Source organism: Magnolia sinica, chromosome 5, assembly GCF_029962835.1.
Source record: "Magnolia sinica isolate HGM2019 chromosome 5, MsV1, whole genome shotgun sequence".
NCBI lineage: Eukaryota > Viridiplantae > Streptophyta > Magnoliopsida > Magnoliales > Magnoliaceae > Magnolia > Magnolia sinica.
Genome location: NC_080577.1, coordinates 55,559,105 through 55,565,725, shown reverse-complemented (window position 1 = coordinate 55,565,725; position 6,621 = coordinate 55,559,105). Strand labels below are relative to the sequence as shown.

The 6,621-nt window shown below is 37.2% G+C and overlaps 1 long non-coding RNA gene across 1 annotated transcript; it reads right to left on the bottom strand.

Moving 5' to 3' along the window:
* Positions 1-4,937: 4,937 nt before the first annotated feature.
* On the bottom strand, positions 4,938-6,070 carry LOC131247312 (uncharacterized). The gene is made up of 3 exons (XR_009171626.1): positions 5,694-6,070; positions 5,130-5,593; positions 4,938-5,019 (listed from the first exon to the last, which is right to left on the bottom strand). It is a non-coding gene; the product is annotated as an uncharacterized LOC131247312 (long non-coding RNA).
* Positions 6,071-6,621: the final 551 nt, after the last annotated feature.

Sequence of the window (6,621 nt, the reverse complement as noted above, 5' to 3'; positions counted from 1 at the left end):
AGTATAAGTTTAGGTTAGGTTATAGGTTAAGGTTTAGGGATTTGAATTTAGGCTATAGGTTTAGGTTTAGGTCTAGGTTGAGGTTTAGGGAATTGAGTTTAGGTTATAGGTTTAGGTTTAGGTTTAGGTTTAGGTAATAGGTTTTGGGATTGGGAATAGTTTTAGGTTATAAGTATAGGTTTAGGTTAGGTTATAGGTTAAGGTTTTGGGATTTGAGTTTAGGTTATAGGTTTAGGATTAGGTCTAGGTTGAGGTTTAGGGAATTGAGTTTAGGTTATAGGTTTAGGTTTAGGTTTAGGTTGAGGTTTGGGTTTTGGGATTTGAGAATGGGTTCGGGTTTAGGTTATAGGTTTTGGTTTTGGTTTAGGGAATAGGTTTTGGGATTTGGGAATAGTTTTAGGTTATAAGTATAGGTTTAGGTTAGGTTATAGGTTAAGGTTTTGGGATTTGAGTTTAGGCTATAGGTTTAGGTTTAGGTCTAGGTCTAGGTTAAGGTTTAGGGATTTGAGTTTAGGCTATAGGTTTAGGTTTAGGTCTAGGTTGAGGTTAGGTTATAGGTTTAGGTTTAGGTTCAGGTTTAGGTGTCGGTTTGGATTTTAGGGATTTGAGAATGGGTTCAGGTTTAGGTTATAGGTTTTGGTTTTGGTTTAGGTTATAGGTCTTGGGATTTGATAATGGGTTCAGGTTTAGGTTATAGGTTATGGATTTGAGAATGGGTTTAGGTAATAGGTTTTGGGATTTGGGAATAGTTTTAGGTTATAAGTATAGGTTTAGGTTAGGTTATAGGTCAAGGTTTAGGGATTTGAGTTTAGGCTATAGGTTTAGGATTAGGTCTAGGTTGAGGTTTAGGGAATTGAGTTTAGGTTATAGGTTTAGGTTTAGGTTTAGGTTGAGGTTTGGGTTTTGGAATTTGAGAATGGGTTCAGGTTTAGGTTATAGGTTTTGGTTTTGGTTTAGGGAATAGGTTTTGGGATTTGGGAATAGTTTTAGGTTTTAAGTATAAGTTTAGGTTAGGTTATAGGTTAAGGTTTAGGGATTTGAGTTTAGGCTATAGGTTTAGGTTTAGGTCTAGGTTGAGGTTTAGGGAATTGAGTTTAGGTTATAGGTTTAGGTTTAGGTTTAGGTTTAGGTTTAGGTAATAGGTTTTGGGATTTAGGAATAGTTTTAGGTTATAAGTATAGGTTTGGGTTAGGTTATAGGTCAAGGTTTAGGGATTTGAGTTTAGGCTATAGGTTTAGGATTAGGTCTAGGTTGAGGTTTAGGGAATTGAGTTTAGGTTATAGGTTTAGGTTTAGGTTTAGGTTGAGGTTTAGGGAATTGAGTTTAGGTTATAGGTTTAGGTTTAGGTTTAGGTTTAGGTAATAGGTTTTGGGACTTGGGAATAGTTTTAGGTTATAAGTATAGGTTTAGGTTAGGTTATAGGTTAAGGTTTTGGGATTTGAGTTTAGGCTATAGGTTTAGGTCTAGGTCTAGGTCTAGGTTTAGGGATTTGAGTTTAGGCTATAGGTTTAGGTTTAGGTGTCGGTTTCGGTTTTGGGGATTTGAGAATGAGTTCGGGTTTAGGTTATAGGTTTTGGTTATGGTTTAGGTTATAGGTCTTGGGATTTGATAATAGGTTCAGGTTTAGGTTATAGGTTATGGATTTGAGAATGGGTTTAGGTAATAGGTTTTGGGATTTGGGAATAGTTTTAGGTTATAAGTATAGGTTTAGGTTAGGTTATAGGTCAAGGTTTAGGGATTTGAGTTTAGGCTATAGGTTTAGGATTAGGTCTAGGTTGAGGTTTAAGGAATTGAGTTTAGGTTATAGGTTTAGGTTTAGGTTTAGGTTGAGGTTTAGGGAATTGAGTTTAGGTTTTAGGTTTAGGTTTAGGTTTAGGTTTAGGTAATAGGTTTTGGGATTTGGGAATAGTTTTAGGTTATAAGTATAGGTTTAGGTTAGGTTATAGGTTAAGGTTTTGGGAATTGAGTTTAGGTTTAGGTTTAGGTTTAGGTTATAAGATATAGGTTTAGGGAATTGAGAATAGGTTAAGGTTTAGGTTTAGGAAATCGAGTTTGGGTTCGGGATTGGGTTTATGTTTGGGTTTTCAAGTTTAGGTATAGGTTTAGGTTAGGGAGTTAAGATTAGGATTAGGTGTAGGTTTAAGTTTAGGGAATTGAGAATACATTTAGGTTATAGGTTTAGGTTTGGGTTTTAGGTTTTAGGTTAAGGTTATATGTTTAGGTTAAGGTTTATGTTTAAGTTAAGGTTGAGGTTTAGGTTATAGGTTAAGGTTTTAGGTCGTTGGTTTTGGTTTAAGTTATAGGTTATAGGTATAAGTTAAGGTTTAGGTTTTGAGATTTGATTAAGTTTAGGTTATAAGATATAGGTTTAGGGAATTGAGAATAGGTTAAGGTTTAGGATTAGGTGTAGGTTCAAGTTTAGCTTTTGGTTTAAGTTAAGGGTATGGTCCCTGCAAAGCAAATACAGATATAAATACGGCCATCCGACACAAATGCCAGGCCCCTCCAATGCTGTCCATAAAAAATGGACAGCTTCATCATGGTCATAATAGCGGTTCCCTCTTTCCAGGGAACCCCGCTCTTCCGAATAGCTCCGACGCACATCCGGGTCTGCTCCATTAATTTCGATCAAATACATAAACACGGCCTGTCCAAATGGCCAGGCCCCTCCAATGTTGTCCATAGGAAATGGACAGCTTCATCATGGTCATAACAGCGGTTCCCACCTTCCAGGGACCCCCGCTCATCCGGATAGCTCCGACGCACATCCGGGTCTGCTCCATTAATTTTGAGCAAATTTAATGGAGCAAATACGTAACCACTTGGTCCCAAATACTTACTTTATAAAAGAAAATCTCCCCTGTTTTCTCAAATTTTCCATTTCGATCTTTTTTAGCTCAAATCCATGTCAATGCATGAGAATCATGCATAAACATGGATTTTAAGCAAAATACATGAGGGAAATTACAACATAGATATCATGCACACGATATCACATAATGTATTGTTTGATGAACTACACATGTGCATTCTTGACAAGAGACGTACCAGATGCTTGAATCTGAAATATGCAGCTCCAACCCTCCCACATGCAACATCCACCTGAAAGAATGCGCAGGGTGTAAGAAGCTAGAAAAACACACGCAGAAGAAATTAGTGAGCAAAACAAACATTGAGAAACATGAAAAGCTAAGAAAATGGAAGACTTACTCATTAAACTCGGTAAGATAACATGCAGATCACTTTGATCACCTAAAACAAGGAAAGAAAGGAATACAAATTAGACTATCAAAACAAGCATGTATGGCATAGCCATCACTATAAAACATGACATTTCTCTAAGCAAAGCTGCTCACCGGGAGTCCGTTGGTCATTCTCAGCATCAGCAAATAGGTCCCTTACATTCTTTTCAGTCTCTCCAACATATTTACTTAGGACTTAAGGCCCATTAAACAAAAGGCTAACGGTTAATTGAAAAAGGCCCATAGGATATTTTTCATTTTTAGCTGTCCAAAAATATTCATACCCATCCGGCGCTGGCAGCCTTTTTTGGAACAATCAGAACTTTAGCCTTCCTCGGAACATCAATTGCTTGCGGCGTACAGGGCATATTTGAACCTGGCACCCAGACAAGTATGTATTATTGGCAGAAAAGACAACTAAAAAAAACACACACACCGTGAGGCATTGATGGGTTTTAATGGAAAAGTCATGTACGTTTATAGATATCTGTTTTCAATCTCATTTAGAGTTTTGATGAGTTATAGAATTTTATGATATTTAATAAAATCTGGAAATGTGACGCCACCTTTGAAACCTTCCTAGGCCCACCATGATGTTTATTTGAGAACCAAATTATTTATAAGTTAACAAAGACATATAATAAGGGAAAATACAAATATTAGCTTAATCAAAAACTTATGTGGCCCAAAGATTTTTTTAATAGGAGGTGTTTAATCCCAACTGTTTTCTGTGATGGGGTCTACTTGAGCTTTGGATCTGCCTCATTCGTTGTCTCATGCCCTAAAATGATGTGATTTATGATAATACAACCGAGGTGAGGAGAGACATGCTTCTTAGGTAATAACAGCTTTAAAACATAGGGGTGTTCTCCAATGTTACCGACCACCCACCAAAAAAGGGACGCTGATTGTAAATATTCCAGCTATTTTGTGACTGAAATTCAAGGGTCCAGATTCCCTCGTAGCTCGTTTCCTTTGTTTTAGGGTCCTTGGTGGTTTTCTGGGGTGAAGAATCTGATGGTATGGTTGAATAGTGCAAATAAATTACTTGGGACATCATGTTTCCAAATCGAAGAATGGAGGTGATATGTTTTTAATAAAATAAAGTAAAAGAAGCTCACCTGCTCCATTTGGATGTGCATAGACAGCTTAAAACAGTTGGCACCTGTGATAGGACACTTGAGATTAGACAGAGTATATGGATGTGCTACCATTTATCTTAAAGCGATGTATATGCTATAGTATTGTCAATGCCCATCAAATGCCTACATATCAATTTATCATATATTAGCATAGTACACCTTCATCTTTAAGTTTTCCGCATGTATGATTGTACAAGCGTACGCCATGCCCATGCACCACATGTCCCTCGCCCATCTTCAAGCTCCGCTTGTGCACCACATGCGGATATGCCACGGGGCACCGTGAGCTACAATCCATATTCAACCGCCCCATGTGCCAGGGTACCACATGTTCTTAAGTGACAAAGTAACATGTGCTACAATTTATCTTTAACACTACAAAAGATTACAAGTGAGAGGTGATAGATTTGAAAGTGTATGAAATTTTTTCAAAAACTAATCTCATTGAAAACCAAGCCCTAAGCATACAAATGGAATTATAGGTTAGGTCTAGTGTTTTAAAAACTAGACCAGACCATCCAATCCAACCGGGTTCAACTGGAACTGGAACCCTTTTAGTTTGGTTTTAATAAAACTACTCAAGCACTCAAAGAACATTAAAAATGGACTGAATAACGGCATGCCGACAGTGGAACCTGTACAAACAAGTATGAACTGTCAGTATATTCGGTTTGAACCAAACTTGACTAAACTCAATAGGACATGTGCAATCAGTATTGCTCCATATACATCATGAACTCTTCACCTTTTAAATCTTGGCATTCATATTATCTATTCACTATACAGCCGAGGAACTTGCCTTGTAAAATGAAGTGAAAAAAAGGGCTAGATTTTGAATAAATGCCTGAATGGACCAAAAGAAGCATATCAGACATGCTCAATGGCACATCAGAATCTCAGTATGAAGATGCAGCAGAGGCATCATGAGTTTACATGCATGCAGCAATTCCATGCAATGAAGAAGTACCTGCTCTTCCCATTTGCATAAGAATTAGGAGTATTCGTTCCAAGTGGGAGAATACTCTATGGAACATTAGATGATGTGTCATTGAGCACACTCAAGGAAACAAATAGCAATTTTGGATATAGAACTAATACACATGCAAATATGCAATGATAACAGAACGATACCGGTAGTTGCATCATGAACATAGTGTACATTTTAACATATTGCATGTCATAGTAATCTTCAAATTGAAGGGACGAAACCTGTGAACATCATGACATTAGGAAACATAGAATAATCACTACTTAACAGAGAAAAATGGTAAAATATAGATTTCTATTGAACTGTGAAATGGATTCTTACATCTGTTAAACACAGGAGAATAAGATTCCTATACAATGCCATGGGAAAGAACTTTAGGAGTGTTTCCAGCTATCACATCCACAAAACATTAGCAAATGCATAAGATTAATGGGAGATAAGAAAGTCGGATAAAGGAAAATGTTACAGAAAAATATAGAAACCAAAAGTAACTTAGCACTAATAACTCTTTAGATCCGTAGTTGTTAAAGCACAAACCAGCAGGGATTCAAATATATAGCCCAGAGGAATCCATGATAGAAAAGCATGCAATGTTGCCAGTGTTGCTCGTATAAGTTTTGTCCTTTGTGATGAAGATAGTACATATAAGCACAATTCATGAATTAGCTGAAACTCACTGTAGACAAACCAAACAGGATGTCAGTAACATGGGCACTATAACTAACTGGAAACAACAAGAACACAAACTACAATTAGTGGTTTGCATCTTTCCAAAGATGTTACACTTCACTATTCCCATGTTGTCCAAACAATAGATGCATACGGGCTCCATGAATCTTGCTTTCCCTGAGGAATAAAGAATCCAATAGAGGCACTCAACATAGATTCACCAAAAAACTCAGCTACGAAAAGAAAAATCCAGATGTAGCCTCTAACAGACCCCCTTTCCTAGATGAAACAAGGCCGTGGTTGAATATCTGTTGCAATCAACAACTCTGAGCAATGTTGATGTGTCATGTACGTTGTAATCAGCCAGTTTTCCAACATGGCCAGGACCTGACTAATACATGTGTTCTCTCCAAGAAGTAAGAGCTCCCCATTTGACCAATACATTTAAGTTCATGAGCTACTCTCAAAATATAGGCTTTGGGCCAAAATGGGAACTGAGCTTTTAAGTTCTTTAGTGCTTGCCATCCTTAGACAAATGCTCAAATAGACATTAGGTAAGTTGAGATCATGAGCTACTTCT